Source organism: Amblyomma americanum, chromosome 9 (assembly GCF_052857255.1).
Source record: "Amblyomma americanum isolate KBUSLIRL-KWMA chromosome 9, ASM5285725v1, whole genome shotgun sequence".
Taxonomy (NCBI): Eukaryota; Metazoa; Arthropoda; class Arachnida; order Ixodida; family Ixodidae; genus Amblyomma; species Amblyomma americanum.
The window spans coordinates 92,728,494-92,754,173 of NC_135505.1; the positions used below are offsets into that span (position 1 = coordinate 92,728,494).

Below are 25,680 nucleotides of genomic sequence, written 5' to 3' on the forward strand. Positions count from 1 at the left end.
CCCTGTCCTTTTTTTTTTTGCACTTTTTCACCTTCCTTGTCGTGAGCCAACTTACTTGAAGGCATGCCTTTCTAAATGCTGCCAAGCATTGGCACCTTGCCGAGCGTCTCTTTTCTTAAAGACAGTGGTCGTTTTGTGTTTGTCGTGCATCCTTGTATCTGGTGACGTCCTTTAGAAAAAGACCTTTTTGCTACTGAGAATTCCAACTGCATACAGTGCATTGTTACACTGTGTGGCTAGCTAGTTATCCTACAGAGGAGAAAAACTTGTAAAGGTGATGCATTTTCAATGCGCAGACACTGATTGTTTTAAGAGATGGTGACTTTGAGGTCTATCTTTTTGCATGCTGTGACCAGAGAGAGAGAGGGGGGTGGTTGCCTTGCAGCATTTGGATTGTGCCGTCATGCTGCGAATATTGCCACCGTGCTCTATGAACCCGTTAACAGACTGACGATGTTGGTGCTTCTCGTGCTTTCAAATGCTTGCAAAAAGCCCGATTAGATTGAAGGTAGGCCTAATACATTAACGAAGTTTAAAAAAAGGGGCCGCTATTTTTTATTTTACTTTTCTGTTGCCATTGAATGTATTTTTTTATAGGGCTGTGCACCTTTAACATTTGGAGGCCAGTCGAAAATAGTTGTCTAGGTTTGGTGCTCGTTTAACGAAAAAAACTATTGGGGCTTTGAAAACATTAAAAAAAAAAAATCTGAAAATTCTTGTTTGCCGCATGCCTGTCAGTTACGACTGTTTTGAGTTCGTGATTTACGACATTGAGATTGCTTTCTTTGTGGGTGTTTCAAACTGATTTGAAGTGGGATGTCTCGGCATATACGAATCTGTGCTTTGCCATGCTGTTAAAGTTTTTGGTTATTGCGGGGCTTTTGTGGCGAATGGGGATGTGGGATTTCGCCGTTATTTATACCGTTAAGCATTTTTTTTTTCACTTCATGGTTTGAGATCATTTGCGCAACCATTTCAGGTGAAAACAAATGGAACATTCTGCCTGCTCATGTTGGGGCGTTGTTTTCTCGCCTCGTGGAAGTGTGGTTTTTATAAAAAGAAAGCGTATATGAAACAAACTTGTCTTGTCCTTTCTTTAAATGCCACCCAGCACGCAGCTGGCGTTATCGATGATGAATGAACAATTGTGGAGGCATGATCTTTAAGCGAGGCGTGTAGCCCTAAGCCCGCTCGCGTCACAACTCGTGGCTTAGCTAAATTTCTCTCAAATACTGGCAGTACGCATCATTAATCGGCGGGTGGGAGACGTTTTTAATGACTTAGAATCCGCGCGGCTGAACCACTCTGGATTTTGAAATTCTCCTGGCGGGAAAGCGCCGTCTACGAAACTGCGGATGAGGGATTTAATCGAGGGTGTGTGAATACGTGCATGCGGCTTCACGTGTATCTGTTTATGTGCCATCGTCTGCTTTCCGTGGCTGTTTTGGTGTCGCCGTTGTGCCGGAATCCTTTCCTCTGTGTCCTGGCGTCTTTTAAATGTGGTACGTACCAGTCTTTAAATATTCGCTAACGCGTTCCGTAAGTCGGTAAGACACGCCACCGATGCGCCAACGCGGCAGGCGCCGAGCTATCGCGCTTGCGTATGTACGCTCCCTTCGCGCACGCACATGTGGCTCTCGATGACGGCAAATAAAAGAGCCGCTATCGCACCGTGTCCTCGGGTTCTGCTTCCGTGACCGTCGACTGCGCAGGTATCGACTGGTGACGCTAGCCGATCGTCAAGTATTTCCGCCGATCCGCGGCGCTCAACTGCGCGTTCGCGTTTTTTGCACGAGCAAACACTGTAATAGTGCCGCACGGAATGATGAAGTCACAAGATTCGCATTGCGTCTACGTTTTGTTTCTTTTTTTTTTTGGCCTGCGATTTCGCTTTTACGCGCTTGGCTCGCTCGCTCAAGCAGCGGACATATCCAGGCGTAACAGTTGATGCGGTTCTAAAACCGTGATGTCGTTATTTTTTTTTATTAGTTTTAGCGCTAGTTGGCGAATCGGAGAAAAGAATAAGGAAGCAACGCGAAGCACTTGTTGAAGGCGGCATCGCTCGCTCGGAGCGTCGCGATCGCGCGAAACGCGAGCGTGCCTGTTCTCTTTGCTTTGTTTTAATTTCGTTTTTCACTCCCGTGCTGCCATCCAGCGGCAAAGTCCTGCGCCACGCCATTTTGTTTGGTGTTGTCCGTGGTGTTTTTTCTAGTGTTGTTTTGTTTGTGCGTCTATGTGTGTTGTCTGTCTGCGTCCCTTGTGCTCTGTAGGTAATGTGCCTTTTACCTATCTCTCTAATATCTAACCTTCGCGGGTCGGCGAAGCGCGCCGGGCCGACTTCGACGCCGCATCAGGCGCCGCACGTTTAAAGGTCTCTGCCGGCATGGCATGCCATTTGAGAAAGTTGCGCCTTCTAACCTCGGCTCGGAGCGCCGGTTTTTGTTTCTCTCTTGTTGCGATCGCTTCGACAGCTTGCGAATGAACCCGACGAAAACCAAGCGAGCAGTACGTTCCGCCCGGTTAGCGCGAAAGAAAAAAAAAAAAAATGCCGCCCCCCCTAGCTGGTAGCAACCGGTGCCTTAGCCGAGTTGCTTGACCTCTCCCTCTAAGCATTCCGGTTAAATGGCAAGCACGCTTCGTCGTCGTCGTTGCCGTAGCATCGGCGTTGATCGCGAACTACGCCGAAGCGAAGGAGTCGTCGGGGAAACAATAGCAGCCGCCGTGCGATTTCTTTTCGCGGCCGAATCGTCGGAGGCGCCCGGGTCGAGGAAAGGCGAAAGAAAAAATATGGGCGGCCCTGGAGCGTGAACCGCGTTGTTCGCGGGACACTGCACATATTTTAGGCTAATGGACCCCGTCCGCGGCTCGCACGGGGTCCTCGAAGACGTCTCTGAGCGTCTTCCGCCGCGTCGGCCCCTGCGACGACGTCTTGGACGGCCGAGTTGTGACGCCAGCTCGGAAGAAGCGACCATAGATCACGTACTACGGCCAGATCTCGGCAGAAACGGGCTCGCCGTTTCGGATTCCACGCCGACTTTGTCGTGGTCACGCGTTCACTTGCTTCAGAGGCGCGTAATTTGTTGCTGTTGTAAGTGGTGCCTCGTTTGCGTGTCGAATCGCGCGTGCAGATCGTCTGCTTCGCGTTTGGAAACGAATCGGAAGTGGGTGTGTGTGCGTGTGCTTGATCGCGAATCACGCGCCCTAGGCGGCGAGCAGATTGGGGCATGGCGAAACCTTGTTAATCCGCCGCCGCAACCCCCTCCTTCGTCGCAGGTTCGAATGCCACGGTCAGTAGATGGGGCCGAGGTCGGGCGTGATGTGGGGAGAGAAAAAAAAAAGCGCGCTTCCTTGCGAAGTCGTCTCGATCGCGCCGATCTGGTTGCATGCCTGACACGTCTCCCACCAGTCACGTGTGTGGAGGCTTTAGTGTTTTTGTTCTTGTTTACGAGCTGTTGCTTTATTATGAGCGTCTGTGGAGAGAGAGTTCGCACGTGTAAGGGCGGGTGTGCGGTGACTAGAGAGTGCAGAATCGTGGATCGTGATTGTTTAATCGGGGGATGTTGGTCGGAGTTGTGGAGTGTGCATTGCCTGCGCCGACTTTTTAACTTTCCCACATGTTTAACCCACCAAAAAGTTGCCCTTGAGCAGCTTGCATGTGCATGATACATCTGCAGTGTTTCTTTCCGAAAAGAAGTTTGTGATTCAATGCGGCTTAGAGAAGCTCAATTCATGTGTGAGTCTTTCGACACACGTTAGACACCTGGTGTTAAAGTGTGCATTCTGTGTGTGTGTGTGTGAAATACATGCTAACTCATAACGGCATCAGCATGGATACGTGCCTCCTTGGACTCGGTGAAGTAATGCTGCTTTGGAGCAGGCCGAGGCCTTCTTTGCACAAACTTCCGGAAATAGTTTCATAACATGTGATTGTACAAATTGTGAACGGTTTAAGATGATGTAAGGTGTCTTTCATGTGGCATGAAAATGCATTGGAAATGGCCCACGAAGCATCCACATAGCCACTGACCCAACATTCATTAAAAGCCTGTGTAAGTCAACTGCGTCAGTAGTTGAGCAGAGCCCACAAAGCTCTTCGGAAATGCAACACTCGTGTACAAACATTGATTAAATTCTGTCTCAATTCACCCTGATGGAGGTAGAAGTTTTGAGCTTCCGTCTTCTAGTTTATCGTTCCATTTTCTCCCCTGTTTTTCGGTAGTAATAATAGTACTGAGGGATGCCCTACTAGTTGGCCTGGTCATCAGTTCATGTGATAGGAAGCCACTTTATTTTTCCAGCCTTGTAGATCCATTTCAATATCCGGAATATACTGGTATAAATTATGACTCATTTAGCTATTTTTGAATGCTGATACAAGGTGACTGATTTGTTCAGTATGTGATAGGCTAATGTAGAGGAAATGACTTCAAGAGGAAAAATATAATGGAAACACATATTGTTTTTGTTTTGGTGTGGTACTTAGGTCTAGTATTTTTTATTAGCGAAGCAGGTGATGTATAGCTCGCTCTTTCGTCAGTTTTCTTGCACGTCACATGGCATACTCGTCCTTATGCTACGCATCGACAGCTTTGGAGCTCTTTCAAGAAATAGCATTCATGGGGATTATTAGGGTGAACCTTGGGTAATGCCACTTGGCACCCTGTCTCGAACCCTTCTCTGGATCGGTATCTTGACGCTGGAAATTGAGCCCTTAAAGAATTTTCTGTAAAACTCCTTCATTCTGTGACTCTCATCGTGCTGCTGCTTTTTCGTTGTTCAGTCACTCAATCATGCCCCAACCTTGTGTAACTCCACATGCCATGGCATAGCTTCTTCCTTAAGGGAGTATTGTTCATGCCTGTTGCATCCGCAGTACTACCTGTGCATCTCATCCTGTGAAATCTGCTTTACCACTTTCCTTAAATCAGCTCCATTGTCGGGACTTTTCCAGTAAATCCTGCCATTTCATTGTATTCAGAGATGGCTGTTGTTATTTTGAGTGATGCGTTAGGGTTGCTCTGTCCTTGCCTGCAGTGTCGCCGAAGTTGTTTATGTGTGGTTTGCTGTGTATCCTTTGTATCCATAGTGGCGTGCAGTACTGTGGCCCAGGTTGGCATGGGAGTGGGTGTGCTCACGGGGGGATGGGCTGTGATTTTAACTGCATAACTTAACAGCGTAACTGTAACTTTGATGTCCAATGTGGTGCATGGGTCAAAGCAGTCACACATATTGCCTCTACAGAGGTATACATGCTGCAAATTTCATCCAGCATAGTTGAGGTAGGGCTCTAACTTTTCTGTCTTGTCATGTGCAGCCTTTACTTTAGCCCCTAGGATCACCTTTACATGTCTTGATAACTAGTTTTTTCTCTGAGAGCGTTGCACTATGCTTTGTAGATGGCTACATAGGAGACATTCTCTTTATGGTCATACAAGGCTTGATAGCTTGTCTGAGGGCCTGATTCTTATTTTTCAAGCAGCAGATCAACAATTCGGGTAGTGTGAGAGATGGAAAGACTATGCTAGTCATTTTTCTATCATTGTTGTGACAAGCACTGCAGTCACTTATAAACAAAATGAGTGAAATGCAAACATGCTCGTGTGCTGTGCAATGTCAGTGCGCGTTTAAGAGCCTCAGGTGGCCGAAATTACTCTGGAAACCTCCACGACAGCATCCTTTATAGTCTATGTGCAGCTTCGGGATGTTAACCCTACATGCCAGGCCATATCATTTTCTGACAGCTGCTTGGTGAACAATGTGTCATGTGTGACTAATCGTTTAAGTGGCTGAAATACAAAGAACCACCACACTAGAGTTGGGATGATGCACTCCTGTTGCTTAAGAAGACGACATATTAAAAAAAATATTTTCACATTGCTTTGGCCGCTTAATTTTGGTGTGGTGAAGATATTTGGTCATCAAGAATTTACGGGCTGATGCTAACTAAGACATTAAGTTGACAATGTTCACAATTATATTGCACGGTGCTTTTTTTTGCTAATTTTTGCTTCTGTAATAGTCCAACACTGCTGAAAGCGTGAAAAATAGTGTGTTGTAGTATTCCTCCTCCAATATGTGACCCGGCATTCAGGTTCGGTTTAGTACACTCGGCTTTGATGCATTTGCTCTTGTAGTTCAGGGAACTTGCAGAATTCATCCTCAACAGAGCAAAAATGCTTCGAGCTTGCATTCTTCATCCTGTGGCTTTCACTTGCATGTGTTGTAACTGGAAACAAAAAAAAATTTGCATTGACATGACAAGCGTGTCTCGGCACTAATGTGCCACTGCCTTTAGTTCTTCGGTTGGCCACTGTCACCGCCTTATTTATATTTAATTTCTTTACCGCATACTGCAGGCCAGTATGGAGGCCAGGCAGATGCAAAAGACCAGCATCGAACAGTGCTAATTGTATAATTAAGTACACATGTGCGGGTAAGCAGATAAACAAGGAGGAGCTAGTTTAGAGCAGCTCACAAAAAGTTACAAAGAATAAAGCTGTCCAGTCGCTTGAAGAGCATTTTCATTTATATACGCATAGTTTAAGTAAAAGAAAACAAAGCATTTAAAATGTAGTGCAAAAGAAGCGTATGTATTAAGTCACAAGGATGTTGATGCCTTGCGATTCTAGATGGTTGTGGCTGAAAGTATATTAAGGCAAAGCTGGCAGTGGCAGGGATTAAACAAAAATTTTATACTGTCAGCTTCCTGCAAGCGTCTAAAATCCGTAATGTTTGAAGTCAAAGGAGACTATGTCAAAATGTCTGTACATAATGCAAAAGAACCCCAGGTGTTGAAAATAAATGCAGAACCTTCCACTGCAATAATCTGGCAATCAATCAGTTATTCTTCATCTGTTTGCATGAAGGTGGGATGGACAAATCTCGTGACCTTGACCTTTTTCACTTCAGCCATCGCTTCCCTTTCTTTTACATTCTAACATAATAACAATAATTATATAGTCTTCCGTTCCTCTCAGTCTCTCTAGTGTACTATGTTGTACGAGGTTGGGTAGTGCATGCTATGCTTGCAATATCCAGGTTGTTATATGTCTTCGAGCTGCATGTTATCTTTTTATTTTTAATTGTACTCACGAATGCACTTTTCTGTAATCATGTATAAGAAGGCTGGCTGAAGAACATGAATTCGGCAGTGGTATAGAATTTTTAATGACTTAGCTGAGGCAACAAACAACTGCGTGTAGGATCAAAGGGGACACTCAAAACGGGCCGCATGTCTGTTCCGTTCTCGCTTGTTTCACAGCGTGAGAAGTGTCCTGTCTGCTTGTACAGGGTTGTCCATGCTTTGTGTGGCTTTTTTAATGGCTGCTTTTAATTTACCCGCACCAGCATTTTGCAACTACATGTGCCGGGCGGCAGTACATCTGGTCTCGTTCACCCACTTTTCTTTTGGCATACCTAGTATCAGTTCCCTCTTAGAGGTTGGTAAATTCGTCGCTTACCGATCTAAAACCTGCAAGTATGGTATTATAGCTCCATGATATGAATTTCTCTTGTGTGACAGGTGCATATCATGTCATGGGTCCTTTCTGCATGCTTATTCAGGCCTAATTGTTTTGATCGCTGATGTGCGGTCACATATAGTAGTGGAAGCATGATGCGGGTCTCTTCGAGTATGCCCATTGAAAGCAGTTCAAAAACTATCAGAAAGCACATTCCTCGTATGCAATCTCTACACACTGAGTACAACTTTTTGAACGGGTGTATTGTTCTTTTTTATTTCTTTGCTTGTGCTCGAAAAGCGAGCTGAACTTGTTGTAACCCACATATGCCGGAACTTCAGAAATTTGAAAAGAATAAAATATATTTTTGATATAGATGTTTAATTCACTCCTGAATTCAGAATAACCATTTAATTGGTGAAATATTCTTCTGAGTGCCAATTTTTGAGCCTTTTTAGAACATAGGATACTAGGCAAATTTGCTACCAGTTACATGTGGTAAAGTTTCAAACATTTGACGCACATTTTAAAATCTCATTTTTCATCATGTGCGGTGGTTTTCTTGCTTCTATGCGTGAAAATGATTTCTTTTTCCACCAGAATCGGAATATAGTGCTGTGGGAGTCGAATCTAAAACTCGCATACAGAGAAGAGTGGCCGATCTTTCTGAATGCGTACAACGCACAAAAATGAACAGACACACTACAAAATTTTCACAAGGAAAGCGTAGTGCCTTAAAACTTTCCCAGTAGGAGCAAGCTTCTACACGTTCAATGTTTATAGTTACTGCACAAAAATGCGGCGTCCTATACGTAGGATGCTAGGCATATATGGGCTAACAAGTATGGACTGTCGCATTTGTACGAAAACCCATAGGCTTCGTTGGTAGCATGCATGCACACCTGTTCACCTAGGATGTTCTGCAGTTTTCAATATAGGCTTTTTTCAGTTAGAAGAGCATCATTTTTTTTTTGCACAGCATTGTCAGTAGTGTAGCACGTCAGAATACAGCTAATGTGGGCTAACTAGTAGGTTGGTTAACTAATTTTGAATAGTTAACTTTTTAGCTATCACTCTTAGTCTCCGTATTTATTGAGAGGCTTTTATAGCCACCATAAGTAATCCCCATATCAGTTTTAGAATTTTGCAAATCAAGTTACCCTTGGTGCTATGGCCCAACAAATTTTGCCTACATCGTGCCAAAGTACATGCGCTTTCGAAACTCTTGCCAGCACGTAACTCGTCGTGTAACTCTTGCAGGGCATGTAACTCATCGAAATAGCCATAATTTCTTTGACCACAGCGCCGAGGGCAACTGCGTTTTCGAAATTCTAAAAACTGATATAGATATTACTTACAGTGGGCTACATGCCTCTCAGTAAATAACGAGACTAACAGTAATAGTTAAAATTTTAACTATTCAATATTAGTAAACCAGCCTACTAGTTAGCACATCTTAGCTGTATCCTGATGCACTACACCGTTGGCAATGCTATCCAGAAAAAAAACGTACGTCTAACTCAAAAAAGCCTGTTTTTAAAAATTGCAGAACATCCTTGGTGAAACAGCCAAATAAGCACTGCCAATTGCAGATGTTTCCCCAGATATTGGTTATGAGATATGGCTGTTGGTGGATAAAGTCATACGGGGCATCAAGGCTCCACGGCATTTATCACCAACTGTTCATATCTGTGGTGATTTTTGCAAAAATTCTTAGACATTAGCACAAGATGCTTTCATTCATGTGATGAAAGGAGCGGAGTGATTGTTTTGGACGTTTATCTGGATGGTACTCGTAAAATTTGATAACATTACCAGTTGAATCCGGTCCGCTGTACTGGGTTCTGCACGCTGCGTGACGTACATATCAGCATGCAAGCTTTGCCTTGCTAGAGGCCAACAGATAGAGATTTTGTTTCAGTGAGTCCTTGTGAATAGCTCTCATGATAGCATGCCTCAGTGAGATAGTGTTCAGCGAAAGGTCACTGTCAGAGTTTGAGTTAGCTATCACATTCTGTTGTCTACAGAACAGCATTCCCTTTGGAGGTCAGGCTTCATTGCTTTCCAAGTTCAGCTTGCCGAGAACCTTCCTTGGCTGTCCCCAGCAGCCTACATGCATGACTGCATGATCCTAGTGCAGTCATAGAGAAAGGTTTGCAGGATGTGGATTCACGGGGAAAAAAAATTATTGCGATACGGTCAGACACAGTACGCGTAATTTATTTAGAAGGTATAGCCACAAACCAGCTTTGTAAAGGTTGTATAGGTACTGACGTCTGCAGCTCTATTGCGTTGCGCTCTCTCATCTTTCTCAGTAAACGTTTATCTTTATGCATTACTTTAAGTAAATTTACCTAAAACTCTTTCCTTTCTTTTTTTTGTGCCTACAACTTTATGGACTGCAGCTGTAATGAAAAATGAAACACACTCGATTAGCTTCACATCTGTGTATGTATAGTTTTATTGGGGACACATCTATTATAATCTAGTTGATGTTTGAAATGAACAATTTTGCTCTAACCTAATTTTTACATAGCAAGCAGAAGAATCTGCTTGCAGATGTTTTCGTTTGCGGATTTTGGACTCGATTGAAGTCGACACTGCTGTTCTCAATGCTCACAACTAGCTCCACTACCAATATCTTGCTGTTTTACTGGCATTTTCGCTATCGGTGCCTTTACAAAGTAAACTGTCATGATAAGGTCAGCTTTTACTGCAACTGCATATTATGTGCATTGAGCATGGTCTTCAATATGTGTAGTAAATAAGGCGTTCATTTCCTTGGAGACATTTAGTAGAGCATACGTAGACAACACAAGGGCATAGTGAACGCTATAAAATGGCATCGTTCGTACTGTGCATGTGCCAAATTCTATTTCACATGGAGGTTTAATGTATGTGAATGCTACATACTTTTCAAATTTTCAGTGTGTGCTAGGAAAAATAGCGTTGTAAACATGGTGGCGCCTACCTCACCCGCTTGGGAGAGAATTCGTCAGTGTTATTCGGTTTTTAGGCATATTCATTGCCTTTAAATGGTACACGTGAAATTTGCTTTGCCTCCTGTCACCGATAGCAGAACGAATGAGGGATAAGCTTCCCTAATTTTTGATTCAGTGTAACGGTTCCGCCTTTTTTAACCCTAACAATACACCGCCGACTGTGGATTGCCTTGATTTGGATCTTTACGGCAAGGTAGTCTTGCCTTGCCTAGCCTTGCCAAAATAATTTAAAATTGATTTTGAGGAAAGGAAATGGCGCAGTAGCTGTCTCGTATATCTCGGTGGACATCCCAAACCTCGCCATTAGGGAAGAGATAAAGGAGGGAGTGAAAGAAGAAAGAGGTTCCGTAGTGTATGTCGGAATAATTTCGATCACCTGGGGGTCCTCAGCTGGCACTGAGATGGCAGAGCACACGGGCGCCTTTTGCGTTTCCCCTCCTTCGAAACGCGGCCGCCGCGGTCGGGTTGGAACCCGAGTACTCCGACTCAGTGGAAGAGCGCCTTAACCACTGAGCCACCGCGGCGGTTGTAGTCGTTTCGGTGGTAAGCAAAAGGGCCCGAAAGAACTCAACATGACATTATCAAAAATCTTGCTCGGTTCAGTTGACTATAAGAAATTAGGCACTGGTTCGGCTTAACTGGCCATCGAACAATGGAACTGGCTATCTACGCGATACGACTTTGGATAACCTTGGCTAAGTGCCAAAAGTATGTCACAAAATATTTTCACATTTTAACGCCAGACAGCGCCACTGCGTCTTGCGCTATTGTCGCGTTGGCATACGATAAACTAAAAGGGCTCATGCGATTTGTACTGTAACCTCCCACTAAATGCTTGCTTATAACGTACGTAAGCTCTAATTCGCTATACTAAAGGTCTCTAATAGCGTGCCAGAATGTAGCATCGTGCCTGGTACATATTCCATCAAGTCTTAGGTTTAGAAACTTATCTGCTTCCTGCTCTTTATGGAATAGTTCCGCAGGCTCTTCAAGCGCTTTCTCCAAAGCAGCAATTCGGGGTCATTCCTTGAGGTGCTTAAGATCGCATGAGCATTCTGAAAACTTTGATGGCGTTGCGCCTGTGCGAAAGCGGTGTAGTGTTGATGTGCCCTGTAAGCTCGCCGAAGTGGGATGCCTCTCGCACTATGGCTTCACTAAAGTGAAGTTCGCAAACCTAGAGGGACGTTCAATTTTGTTTAAATAGTAGCTGCAACTTGACAAGGGAACTATCTCTCGAAATGCTGCATTCGGTTCTTGCTTGTGGTTCGCTTGTGGTATAGCCCTAATCCAGGCGTTCTGTTCTTCCTCCTGCGGAAACTTGAAACCTGGTTTTTGGGCCCCGATTGGCAATTGGGCACGCCGCACTTGTTAGGCATATCCTGGCAGGAAGGTAATCCACATTCCGCTCCAATGGAGGCACTAGCACATCACCTCGGCGGACACACAAGCGCAAGCGCAGCACAAGGCGTAGCTTCTGCATGCACGGTCAGCGCACAGAAAAAAAGAAAAAAAAAAGTGCGTTCAGAAGCATGTCGCGACGGACCATGAATTTGCTTGCCCCGAGGCAATCAAAGGAGTGTCACGTGTTTGCCGAACCGATCGCACTGTCGTCGCCATCGTCCCCCACTACGACTTCTCGGAATAGGGGGTGTTAAGCATTGTATGCCTTCAGGGCCTCATTTGCAGCGTTGGCGGTAACGCGTTACTTTTTTCGGTAACTTAGTAACGTACTCGTTACCATTTCCGAAGTGTAACGAGTAATGTACTTCCGTTAACATTTTTCGGTAACGTGAGGTGTCACGTTACTAGTTACTTTTTGTTCCAATTGACCCCCACTCCGCCCCTTATTTAGAAAAAAAAAAAAAACCCAGCGCAGATCACCTAAAGTGATGTTGCAAATAAACAAAAATGTGCAGGTGCTCTCGACGACCCTTGTTGCGGCTCGCATGCTAGGCAGAAAACACCTGCCCTTGACGATGCACCCAACTAAAAAAAAAAAAGAGTGAGAATAGCCGTAAAGCACGAAACACGTGCACGAACACGCATTTACACACTTGCCTTCACCTACTTCCCCTTCCAAAACCACTCACACACACACAACTCTCTAAAGAGTGGAAGCATGCCCAGCATGTTTTCTGAGCATCACATTTCTCAGAATTCCTGTAAATTCGTTTAGAGTTAGACGATGTTTTCTTTGTGAAGTTAGAATTGATGATGGAGTGTCAATTTGTGTTTAATGTCACATTCAGAAATGGCTTCACCATGTGCCACAGGGTTAGAAGCCATCACATGTAGCTAGCATTACAGGCAACTTAGGGCACTATAACATTGCTAAGCTCCTGCACATTTGTTCAGACTATTCTCGTTAAATCAGGATTTTGCGTAAAATCGTTGTTTGGGCTAGAAGTTTCATGTGAAATATGAGCTTTATAAAATTGTTATCGTGAGTTTTTAAGGCGAAGACACACAAAATAAAATTTATGGCCATGAAGTAACGGCGAAGTAACGTGCGGTTCTTTTTTCGGTAACGGTAACACGTTACGTTTTTTTGTAGGTAACGTAGGGTAGTAACGCTTTCCTTTTTTTTAGTGTAACGAGTAACGTATTTAGTTACTTTTTTTCGGTAACGCCTACAACACTGCTCATTTGCAACACCCAGGCGCCGATCGTAGCTTCGAAACGTGCTGCATGGAACTTCTGTGTAGGCCTCTTTTGAGTGACGTAGCTCAGGGGGCCGGGGTGGGGGGGAGGAGAGACAGAAGGCTTTAAGTTCTCCAGAAGGTGTTGGTGGAACATTGCTGATTCTGAAAACTGCAAAAGAAAACATTCGACAGAGGGGTCCGTCCTCTTGGGACAGGAATTTAATGTAAGAAAAGAATAACGCCAACCAAAAAACGAAAGGTTGAAGGAACGTACCCGGCTCATTCGTAATTTCATTTCACGGAAGACATGGTGTCCTTCATTTCTTGGTTGGCGTGCTTTCCTTACTTAAATTCTGAGAACTGCTCCCTCAAGTTATGGTCGGTTCCAGGTGACAACAAAAGCTTTCATCTCGCCCTCTTCCTTCAGGAACGGGACGCGTCTTGCCCCTCTCTTCCTCGAAGAGGAGAAAGTACCCCAGCCATGTGCCACTGCTCTGCAGCTTGCTAATTTGGCAGCTACGCGTTGCCCGTCCGTCCCTTGCTCAACACAACAGCTCAAAACGACTGCCAGAGCTCCCCCCCTCCCTCCCCTCGCCGTTCGTTTCTAAATCGCAAATGACGCATCTCGTGGTTGTTCCACTTGTGAAGCGAGCTCGTCGTCGGGGCGACTTCGATGCAGGGCGGAAGGTTGGGCCGGGCTGTCGGGCTTTCACTCCGGAGGGGTTTTTCTTTGTTTCCGCTCCTCTGGCTGCGTCGTGCGTGACACTTTGTTGTTACAAGCGGGGAAATGGCAGCTCACGGGCACCTGTCGTGGGCCCGCCGTCGTGCCGGGAGTTGGCAGCGCTCTGAGGCCTGTCCCGAGGAGGGGGCCCCGAGGGAGATGGATGGCCCGGCTAAGTTGATGCCGCTGCTCGCCATATCCCGCGAGGCCTACTACGTAACGCCGCCTCGTCGTATCGCTCTATCGAGCGCGTTTCCGTGGCGGTACTACCGGTTTTGATCATTTTTCATCGATCTCCGAGAGAGCGAGATTTCAGTGCTGCAGAACGTTATCGCAATAAGAAAAAAAAAAAAGAATGGAGGGGACACTTGAGCTCTTCCTTAAGGGTATGATGTGATAGCTTCACTGGGGCTAATGGTCATATATGCAGAGTTGGTCGTTCTCTACTTAACTGTCGTACATCCCTGGGAGTCCTCATACCTCTCCCCTGCGATGGCAGGGGCTGCCACCGGGGGAACTTTCCGACCCAGGTTGCTCACCACGGGCAACCTCTCGTTACCAATCATTAATTTAACTGCCATCTGTACAGAGCGCAGTTTGATCACAATCCGGTGGGCAAGGTTGTTGTGACGCCACAAGGTCGCTTGGCATAGGTAACCCACCTGCCTCCTAGCTTGAGTCTCTGGGGATATTTCTTGGATTTTTCGCTCTCGGTCAATGACGGCGACGCCGTATTTTCTGCGACACGAGCTCCCTAACGCTATCGCGTTAAAATGCAGATGTTTTGTTAAGGCGTCTGTACACTTTTCCGTAGTGTACACGTGCATGTCTAGATGTGGCAACGACCACTCTGTGGACTATAGCGCAATCCGGTTTTGCTGCCTTAATCTGGAGTAACGCTTTGCAATGTGTTGCCGAATGACGTCACGCTTCGCCGCTCATCACCTGTAGTGGCGCACCCCCCGTTCGTCATCGGTGACGGGTGCGAAGGGAAATGTGGTATATTGTGATAGGAAATGCGAGATTTTCAAGTAAACTTAGTAATTGTTCGGGTGTTGCTTTCTAGTTAAGCATGTTTCCTTGTCACCTTCCTTCAAACCTTTGGAAAAGTGGGGCGGCAAGGTTTAGATAAAGCCCCTCCACAGCGTTTTCCTGTCGACCAATGTTAGCGGCCATAGCGGGAGGGGCTTTACTTTAGTCTGTGGTAAAGGGTATCTGAAGCACCTTGCGAGGAGAGGACATCAACTTGGTCAATCACTGCATTGTGCTGTCATGAGCACCTGAGCCAAATAATACACTTCTACAAGCAGCAGGGAACGCACAATCATGCGCGAAAGTTGGCGAGCCCTTCCCGGCGACTCTGTCATGCTCGCACCCTCTTCCGTCCCCCGCATCTACGCATACATGTTGAGAGATGGCTATTGGTTAGATTCTATCAGACGCCACGCAGCTACCATGCCCGCGTAGCTCCGGCGGGTCTGGAAGCTCTCCCCTGGAGGTGGGGCCGGCGGAGGAGCGCCGACCTTCCAGCGTGCCAAATGTGACGAGAGGAGAGGAAAAGGTGCGAAGACGCTGAAATTAAAATTTGGCTACAGATAACTCTGTTCCTACAAAGCGCATTAAAAAATCCTTCCTGTTCAATATTCGTGAAGCGGCGTGCTTTAATTAACATCCCAGACACACCGCGACTTTATTAGAGTCCCTTTAAGAGGAGCGCAATGCCCGTGGAATCGTTGCCTGCTAAATTTGTTCCTCGGCGCGGGTCATAATGTGAAGGTCGTGAGGGGCTCTTATTCATATGACCAAAAGAGAGAGAGAAATAAATATTAAACACGGACTCGTCCTTTGCGCGTATCAATTTGACCCTGTTGTATTCTTCAGACCACGGCAGCGGTACCAAGTTTTATCGCTTTTCTTTCGAGCTGTGCTGCTTCAACGACCTCCGGTGTGTGTTTGTGTGTGTGTCTGCGTGGGTACGTGTATCGGCCGGCCTTTTTCAAAAGCTCTGTTTGTTCAGTGCTCGGCTGAAAGCTAGAAGGGAGGGATGTGAAGAGGCCAGCAATAGAGAGTGAAGGGGGTGGGGGTGGAAGATTACGGGTCGACAGATTGGTCTGGACTGTGCATGCACTCGGATTGCCTCGTTGTGCGCGTCTGCCTGCCGCCCCTTCTTCTGGTCCCGATGAGGGGGGGGGGGGGGCTATATTTTTAGACCCATGCGGCAAAAGTAGTTCCTCCTCCTCTTTCCCTCCTCGCCCATCTTTCCCCCTCCTCTGCATCGTCTTGCTTCCGTGGCCACGTTTAAAAAGCGTGCGTTGCCTTTTCCTTCCTTTTTTCTTTCCTTTTTACCTCCCCCCCCTTACAAACTACAAACGGGAGGTTTTTACTCGCTGCTTGCCTACTTTCGCGCATCGCCTTTTGAAGTTAGCGAAAACTGAGCTCGGGGGAACGGCTTAACGGCGCAAACGTGAATGGTCGGTAGCCGGCGCTCGTTAGGCGCGTGAAGGGGGGATTCCGAGTGGTTTTCTGCTTGGGTTGCCGTTTTGTTTGTTTATTTATTTGATTTCTTTTTCTTGGGGGGGGGGGGGGGGTGGCCTGCCTCGGAGGAATCGAAAGACGGCTTGCTTTTCGCACTGTATTCACTGCGCGTGTCACGAAAACGGTGCAGACGTCCCCCGTGGGCTGTGCGATGTCAGTGCACGTTGAAGATCCCCAGATGACCGAAATTATTCCGGAGACCTTCACTACGGCTCCTCTTTCTTCCTTTCTTCTCCCTATTTTATCCCTTCCCTTACGGCGCGGTTCAAGTGTCCACCGAGATGTGCAAGACAGTCACTGCGTCATTTCCTTTCTTTAAAAACCAATTTAATTTTTTTTTTTTCCGATCAGAGGCTGATTTGTGAGGTTGTTGGCATTCGAGGACGGTCAGTGATTGGCAGGGTTTTTTAAAAAGTCTAGTGACTGGTCGATGCATTCTTTCCCATCAGGCAGACGCGAGTAGGTGTTCGAACTTGGCCATCGATTAATGGTTTCCAGGGACACTGAACAGCTTTAGTAATGTAAAGTGTGTAACGAAAGGGTCCAATCGAGACACCGCACCCACTGTGATTGGTCAGCAGATTCGTTATGGTCGGTAGTCGACGTGAAGGGGGTTCTCAAACTCGGCTGCTAGTTGATTGGGTGGCACCAGTTCTAACCTTGCAGAAAGAAACACTGCACTGCTTTAGTAACTTGGGTTACGTATGGAGGGATAGGATCAAGACAAGACATCTCGTGTGATTGATTGGTTCATTTGGTTCATGGATAAGGCGCCCATGAGGATTTGAACTTGGCCACCAATTAACTGGCGCTGTGCTCTAGCTTACCGAACCAGAGCGCAGCTTTAGGAACATAGAGTATGTACAGTACTCACGGATTGAAATAGGACATTCGGAGCGCTAGCCTTGCAGTGCCACGCAGGCATGTGGTAAACCACAGGCCGGCTGATTGGCTACTGGAAGGAACAATTCTGCTTTGTAGATGTTCTCCCTCTCACGCCATACCACAATGCACCACCTTGGTTCCATGAGCGTCTACGGGCGGCGCTCCATGAAGCGACGGCCACGCGCTCCGAATGTCCTATTTCAATCCGTGAGTACTGTACAGTCGTGTGCTGTATAAGAGGGAACAAAGTTCGAACATTCTTTTTTTTTTATCAGTCCACAATCATGTGTGACAGGCACAGTTTTTTTTTTCTGTTCTCTAATGTGTTTCCCCTTGGCGCGTAGTATCCAAAAGTCATTCTCCAATTTATTGGGGAAATAAGCAGAAAATTTGCAGTTTTGTGCGAAAAGATCGTGCCCCCTCGTATTGCTCACGACTGTATAGGCAGGGGTCCAATCGTGACACCGCAACCCATGTGCTGAGACTGCATTCTGTGTGCTCGCGCGAGGACCAATCAGATTGGGACATATATTCGAAGTCGCCCCACCGAATCGCTGGTCCTATTCACTATAAGATTTGGCGGGCGGCAGGAGTCTCCTGCGGGCCCAGAAGACTCTGCACAAACGGAGGTGAGGAGAGGGCAGCACACCCCACTTCTGTAATAGGCGCGTCGAAAGGCGCTGATAAAATCCTCTCCGCCACGCCTTTTGGAGGGGGTCGTTATCGGATTCACCGGAAAACAAGATTGTCTCACTCGTGTGGGTGCGGCGCGAGGCGATGGTGACGATCATGATGACGCTTGTGGCCCTGGCTTTGTAAGCAAGGCTGAATGTAGTCTAACGTTCGACGGTCTGGTCAGGATGAAGCATAATAACAGGGTGAAGTTTGGGTCACTGACCAAGTCAAAAACAAACGAAAATGACGTTTCGGGTCCCCTACGGGACCCTTGTTCACAATAAGACTGTCAAAGAAGAAGGCGGGATTATATAGTCTTCAGGATTGTTCCTAATCTTTTTGCGTAGATATGATGAAGGGAGCCTTGATTACTGTTCAAAGTATCTTTCGTCGTCTGGATGACTAATGATTCTAGATGCAGTCTATTCAAATTATTTCTTTCTGTGGCTACAATCTCCGTCTCGTCCCAGGCTATCTCGTGGCCAGTGGTCTGCACGTGCTCGGCGATAGCGTTCTTTGATGCGCGATGGTTCCTTACGTCGCCTTGATGGTCTTTCATTCGTCGCTGGAAGTTTCCGGTTTCGCCGATATAGACGGATGTGCAGTCATTGCAGGGAACTTTGTAAACCACACCAGGAAATTTGGCGCGTGGCAGGGGGTCCTTTACGCTCACAAGTTCGGCACGTAGCTTGCTTGTTGGCACGTGGGCGATGTGCACTCCGTGCTTCCTGAAGATTCGGGAAAGGGTTTCACTGACTCCAGGTACATAAGGAACTGCAGCACGCTTCATGGTTTTGCGGTTCCATCTTGTTGTCCCCTCGTGCGTTGCAAGTTTTTAGACATATTGTTCACAAGGTTCCTGGGGTAACCGTTACGCTCGAGATCCCTTTTTATCACCTTGAGTTCGTTGCTGAAGCTTTCCGGGTCTGCGCAGACATTTCTTGCACGGTTCAGTAGTGACGAGATAACTGATCGCTTGTGAGCCAAGGGGTGGGACGATTCAAAGTCGAGATATCGTCCGGAGTGCGTCGGCTTTCGGAACACGCAGAAACTTAAGCGGCACGCGGCACGCGGCACGCTTGACGTTGATGTCCAAAAACGGGATGCTGCCATTCATTTCCTTTTCCACGGTAAAATTTATAGATGGCTCCATGGCATTGAGATGGTCAAGGAAGCTTTGTAGATTCTGCTTGTTCAGAATGCAAAAGCAGTCATCCACGTACCTCAGGAACACTTTTGGACGTGGCTTGAATGAGTTCAGGGCTTTGCTTTCAATGGCTTCCACTGTAAGGTTGGCAGCCGTCACTGAGTGGTGGGCCGGTTGGTATGACATGTCGAAGAATAAATTTTACCAGCCGAAAAAAAAAAAGACGAGGGACAAGAGGAGAACTACACAGGACAAGGCTGGACTAACAACTGACATCTTTATTGTGCACATTCCTTCGTGTAACCATCACGCATGCGTATTTTTTTTCGGCTGATAAAATTTATTCCCCTTGTAAGCGGCGATCGACGAATGTTCGGACCAGGCCAAAATGGCAAAGGAAAAAAAAAGAAAAAAAAACTTTCACTGAACTGGGTTGCGCCCAGTTAGCGATCCTCCGTCGTTCTGTGTTCCGCTCTGGTGCGCCACCAGTGTTCTAGCCCTCGCTTAGTGGCCTCTACCGCTTTCCAATGAGGATGCTTACTTCCCGCGAAAGCCCAGCGCCATCGCGAGCTCGCCTCAGTCGGCGCTAAGCATTGCGTCTGCATGGTGTGTGTAGTCCGTGGCACTCGGGTGTGTGGGACGGTCGGTGGGGCGCAGGTAGGGGCATTCCAGGCGCTGCCAGCTTCGGTCGAGACCATCTTGTTGCGCGCCATGATTCCCTGCATACAGTCGGGTACAACTCAAGAACGCAGCGGCTTTTCCCCATCGAAGGACCTCCTTCCAGCCAATGGCGTCGGGTGATTGCTCATCACCCTGTCAGTAGGGTACAGAGCTGGGACGGTTGGTACATAGTTTTAAGGAAAAAACATGACCCTGCCAGTGTCAGAAAACAAGAGTAGTAGATGAAAGGGGATAATCCCTTCCCTCTATTGTCGGGGATATACCTCTCTCTCTCTGTTGTGGCGGCGCTCCCAGTATTCAGCCGACGCCATTGGCTGGAAGGGGGTCCTTTGACGCGGAAAAGCCGGTGCGTCCTTGAGTCACGTGAATAATCCCTGTACCGTCCGTAACTCTGCACAGTTTTCAAAAAGGGTGTAAGGAGGGCTGTGGGTTTCTTCATGGCGGGTGAGAAAAAAAAAACGCGGGTGGGTCATGCCTCCATTTGATTCGAGGTGTGTATTTCGGGAGCGGAGCAGCATGTGCTTGTGTGCGTGCTGCTCGGGCTTTTTTTTTTTCCACCTCTCGTGCCGCTGCTGCCTCGTCTAAAGTGTTTTCGAATGCGGTCTTGGCAGCTGTCCTGGACAGGCACAGTGCGACGAATAGGGCTGCCCCGGTTTTGATTGTCTTGTGAAACACGTGTATCTTTATAGCGCTGGGCTGCTGGCGTCCGCAATTTTGCATGCATGCCTGTAACGCTTTGATTTGTTTTTGTTCATAATATACAGTTTTGCTTACCTCGCGCAAAAATACACGCGCTTTCGAGGTGCTCGCAGGCAAAGCAACCTCTCCAGTGCACGTAACTAGTTGAAGTAGCCAAAATTTGTCGGCCACAGCCCTGAAGGTAATAGCGTTTTCGAAATTCTAAAGGATGATATGGATATTTCTTACGGTGGGCTACACGCCTCTCAATAATTAAGGAGCCTAACTGTAATAGTTAAGAGTTAACTATGCAATATTAGTTGACCAGCCAGCTAGTTATCACGCCTTAGCTGTATTCTGATGTACTTCACCGCTGACAGTACTATGCCGAAAAAAGCGCTCTTCTATGTAAAAAAAAAAAAAACCCAGTTTTCAAAACTGTGTAAAGTCTTTGGTGAAACACCCTGTATACACCGCTTTAACTGCGGGCTGAACTTTGGATTGGACGAGGCTGCTTTCAAGCGTCTGTGCGTATGTATATACCTGGTCTAGGGCCTCTCTGCATATCGTTGCAGTGTACAGGTAGGCGCCGTTTGGTGCGGTTTCGTCATCGACGCGGGTTTAACATGTTCACTACGTCGATGGTCACCGGTGCGTCACGTCATTTCTCCACTGCCGTACGTCCACCAGTAGTGGGTCACATGATGAAGCTGCTGGCCAGGTTTTATTGTGAGGTCTTAGAACGAGCAGTTCACAATAAGATATGTCCCGCGTCGTTTATTGTGTGATCCGGTATTTGTGCCCGCAAAGCATGAACAATGCACGTCACCCACGTCGCAGTGAACGCTGTGTTGGCATCCGGCGTTGCGGTTGCTATGTCAAGGTTTGGTTACCGCAAATGGACGTTGCAAACACGGGGCACGGCTTTCGGGAACGGCATTTCGCTTCCGACCGCCTGTCGCGTTTTGATCTTGGTCCAACCTGTTTCGGGGTGTGCTGGTTCCAGTACGAGGGAATTAGTCACAAATTGCCATCGACATTAACAGTGCAGAACGGCGGTGAGAGAGCTGTGTAGCCCTCTTGAACCCTTGGGAAAAGTTCAGGCAGCGCCGGTGTGAGAAGGAAGCAGTCAGTTCGCACAAAAGAGCCAATTCTGTTTTATTTTTAACTGAAGTTGAAAGTGTCTCGTTGCCATTAGTCGGAAGGAAAATGATTCGGAGCAAAGCAACAAATGTACTTTTTCACTCGTACTTCTGGTGTTATCGTTGGTAGAAGTTAGCATAATGTGTTCACTTAAGTTCGCATAATGTGTTCCCTTTACAATTGCAGCTACAGGTACAGTACTCACGGATTGAAATAGGACATTCGGAGCGCGTGGCCGTCGCTTCATGGAGCGCCGCCCGTAGATGCTCATGGAACCAAGGTGGTGCATTGTGGTATGGCGCGAGGGGGAGAACATCTACAAAGCAGAATTGTTCCTTCCAGTAGCCAACGAGCCGGCCTGTGGTTTACCACATGCCTGCGTGCACTGCAAGGCTTGCGCTCCGAATGTCCTATTTCAATTCGTGAGTTTCCTTCATATGGCCCTGCAGTTGTGTATTTGCAATAATATGAAAAGTCATTTATTCTGCTCAGAGCAGCCTTGTTATATAGTCGTTAGTGATGCAAGACTATCGATAGTTGTGTCACTATCGAACTATCGATGGCAAAAAAGCTAGCGATAGTAGTATCGATAGTACGATACTACTATCGATAGCTATATCGACAGTACTATCGATAGTAATATCGATATCACTATCGGTAATACTTTCGATGTGTCCCAGCTACCTTTTAAGCTGAATTGTCCCGCTTTTGCGACTCAATTTAAAGTGGTAGTCATTTTAACTCCAGGAAGCTCTCACGACCCCGACAGTTATCTCTAAAATTGGTTAACTTGTATACAGCTCGGCGTGTAGAAGAAAAATGCACTAGGCTTGCACAGTGCATCATGCTATCAAGAGGCACAGCAATTAACGTTAGTTCTTCTTGCATCGTCTTGTTGCATTCTTTGTACGTTAAAGAACCACAGCTGGTCGAAATTATTCGAACTGCACAACGCACCCCTCATAGCCTGAGTCTCTTTCGGGCCTTAAGCATCATAAAATCGTGAAACCAACAGGGCATCGCAAATGCTTTGGCAATATCGCTGGGCAACGAATGCAGAATATCGATAGTGTTACTATCGATAGTCTTACTGTCGACAGTCTTACTATCGATAGTCTTACTGTCGACGGTCTCATTATTAATAGTTTCACTATCGATAGTACTATCAGTAGTCTATCGATAGTAGCACTATCGATAATACTATCGATAGTCTATCGAAAGTAGCACTATGGATAGTTTTTTTTTACACTATCGATTGCTTAAAAAAACTATCGATACTATCGATAGTGAATTTTCCCATAGTTTTGCATCACTAATAGTCGCGCGATTGCGTTCAAGCAGTTAAAGACCATATTTTTACCGCGCTTTGCACGTATTTGTCGTTGTTATACGGTCAGGTATTGGTCATTTGAAGTTGAGTTCTCCAAACCGATGTGCCTTCGTAATTTCTGCGTCTGATCGCTACTGTCTCTCTTTGTTTGTGTCTCGGTTTACTGCTTCATCGCTGTTGTATTTATGTGGCTAGAGCGTCCTGCTACTGATCACCAAGGTCGTGGGTTCGATCATGACCGCGTCCTCCGCGTTTCGATGGCGCCGAAGTTCGAAAACAGCAATGTACTGACACTTCAGTGGACATTAAACGCACCAGAGTGGCAACGTATCTGGAACCATCCACACGATGTCCTTCGCAGCCCAGGTGTCACATTGCTGCTTTGGCCACGTAAAATGTCATTCATTCTCACCAATTTACCGCTCTCATCGGCGTTGTGTGTCCGGGAGTCGCCTCTGCCCCGAAGTCGGGCTGTACGTCGCAGTGGGAGGCCGTCGCGGTTTCAGCAGCTCTGCTCATCTTAGCACAGCCTTTGCATTTCAAGATCTGTGGTAAAGCCAGTTCTGACAGGACCCTGCCCATCACAACTGCTAACGCGTCAGGGCATTCGCGTGGCAACATGCGTCAACTGATGAGGGTGGGAACCGTCACCTTCGTGATCCATCACCGTGAGTGATATTGGTGTGGTTGGAACTTCGCCCGCGGTTACCTTCAGGTTGTCGTCGTTGATTCATCAGACTGGCTGCAGGCTTGTTGAGCGTTCGTGTTTGCTGATTAGCGCTCGTGGGAACGTGTTTTGGGGGACTTGAAAACTTGTCAGTGCTGCGGACGTTACTTTGCGCCTTTCAGACCTCCTTTATTTGCGCATTTAAAGTGACGTAATTCGTAGTGTTAAGGAGGAAAAAAGAAAAGTAGTCGTGCTAATTCGAGACAGGCAGTAAAAATTCACTAAATGCTAAATTTCCTTCAGCTGTACTTTGCGCACGGAGCATACGTCAGCCAACTTTTGCTCTTTCGCCAGTCTTCCTCACTGTGTCGACTATTTCGTGGTCACTGGTGTTTTGGAAAGGGAGGAAGGAAATACAATGCCGAAGGTGGCCATTGGGTGCACTGTAGCGGAGGAAGTCGCAGCCGATAGATACGACACCGCCTCGCAGAAGGGTTCTTGTCGGAGTCCAGTTCCTTCTCTATACAGCGACTTGAGGGAGAGAGGGATAGCGTCTTTATTGTAATGGATAAAGCTCCGTGTCAGGGAAATTCCTTCAAAATGATAATCAGCGCGTGATAACTGCTTCGATTTGCAGCAAACTTTCCCAATCGCTGAGGTATTTTCTCTCCCCGTTTGCACCCCCATTTTCCCAAATTCCCTCACGGCACAGTTGAGGTGTCCACCCAGTGAAATACAGTTACCGCGCCTTTCCTTTCTTCATAATCTGTTTTTTTTTCAGCGGATAGACAGGTTGGCAACGATTGTTACACGTTTATTATCCACTGCCATGCATTCCTGCACTGACATGCATAAGTCGTGAGCTGTACAGAACACTATTTTTGGACTTCGTCAGGACTAAGGCGCCCGTGTGCTGTGCGATGTCAGTGCACGCTTAAGATTCCCAGGTGGTAGAAATTATTCCGGAGCCCTCCACTACGGCACCTCTTTCTTCCTTCTTTCACTCCCTCCTTTATCCCCTCCCTTACGGCGCGGTTCAGGTGTCCAACGATACGAGACAGATACTGCGCCATTTCCTTTCCCCGAAAACCAATTATTATTATTATTATTACTTCGTCAGTGACACTTAAGAAGGCGATTGGATATTTCGAATCCGTCTTTAGCGCTCGCCATTCATTGCTCTTAATAATAATTAATAATAATTGGTTTTTGGGGAAAGGAAATGGCGCAGTATCGCGATATCGTTGGACACCTGAACCGCGCCGTAAGGGAAGGGATAAGGGAGGGAGTGAAAGAAGAAAAGAAGAGGTGCCGTAGTGGAGAGCTCCGGAATAATTTCCACCACCAGGGGATCTTTAACGTGCACTGACATCGCACAGCACACGGGTGCCTTAGCGTTTTTCCTCCATAAAAACGCAGCCGCCGCGGTCGGGTTCGAACCTGGGAACTCCGGATCAGTAGTCGAGCGCCCTAACCACTGAGCCACCGCGGCGGGTTCATTCCTCTTGCTGAAACGGTTTTCCTAAAGGCTGACTCGCGTGTTTTCAGTTTCCGACGATGAAGCGACTAACTTCGTTCGACGGCGTTCGTCGAAACATACGCTGGCTGCCATCGATCCGGAGCGCCCGGATATATTGACACAAGTCGTGCGCGAACCCGGAAGTGGCGGCAGGCTGGAGCTCATTGCAGCGTAGAAAGCTGCAGCTTCATCTGTCGCGCGAACTTCGTCGTATAAGTTCCATCCTTGCGGGTGAGCTTTGAAGGGATCGGGCACGTAGCCAGGAATTTTTGTCGGGAGGAGCCCAAGGTGATTTTATGTATCTGCGGGAGGCGGGTACTCGGCCGTGCATGCCGGGGCGGGCTCCCCACTGCATACGTGCCTGTAAGGGACACTGATGATGACGACTCCGTCCAGTTCTTGTTCTTGGTAAAAATAGATTGTACGGTTCGTCAGGGAAACGCGCGCGAAAAACAAAAAACAGTGGAGGGGTGATAATAATAATAATCGGTTTTTGAGGAAAGGAAATGGCGCAGTATCTGTCTCATATATCATTGGACACCTGAACCGCGCCGTAAGGGAAGGGATAAAGGAGGGAGTGAAAGAAGAAAGGAAG

The 25,680-nt window shown here is 47.0% G+C and overlaps 1 protein-coding gene across 23 annotated transcripts in view; it reads left to right on the forward strand.

The window, feature by feature from the left end:
* Nucleotides 1–1,352: 1,352 nt before the first annotated feature.
* The window catches only part of LOC144103794 (CUGBP Elav-like family member 2), a 541,184-nt gene continuing 516,856 nt past the window's right edge, over nt 1,353–25,680 (forward strand). For 8 of the 23 annotated variants that reach the window (XM_077636468.1, XM_077636477.1, XM_077636481.1 and 5 more), the window contains exon 1: nt 2,150–2,270. The gene's annotated coding sequence lies outside the window, so the exon portion shown is untranslated. Of the gene's footprint in view, nt 1,503–2,146; nt 2,271–25,680 lie in introns of those variants that run through there. The other 15 variants (XM_077636472.1, XM_077636480.1, XM_077636474.1 and 12 more) reach the window with 9 other exon arrangements.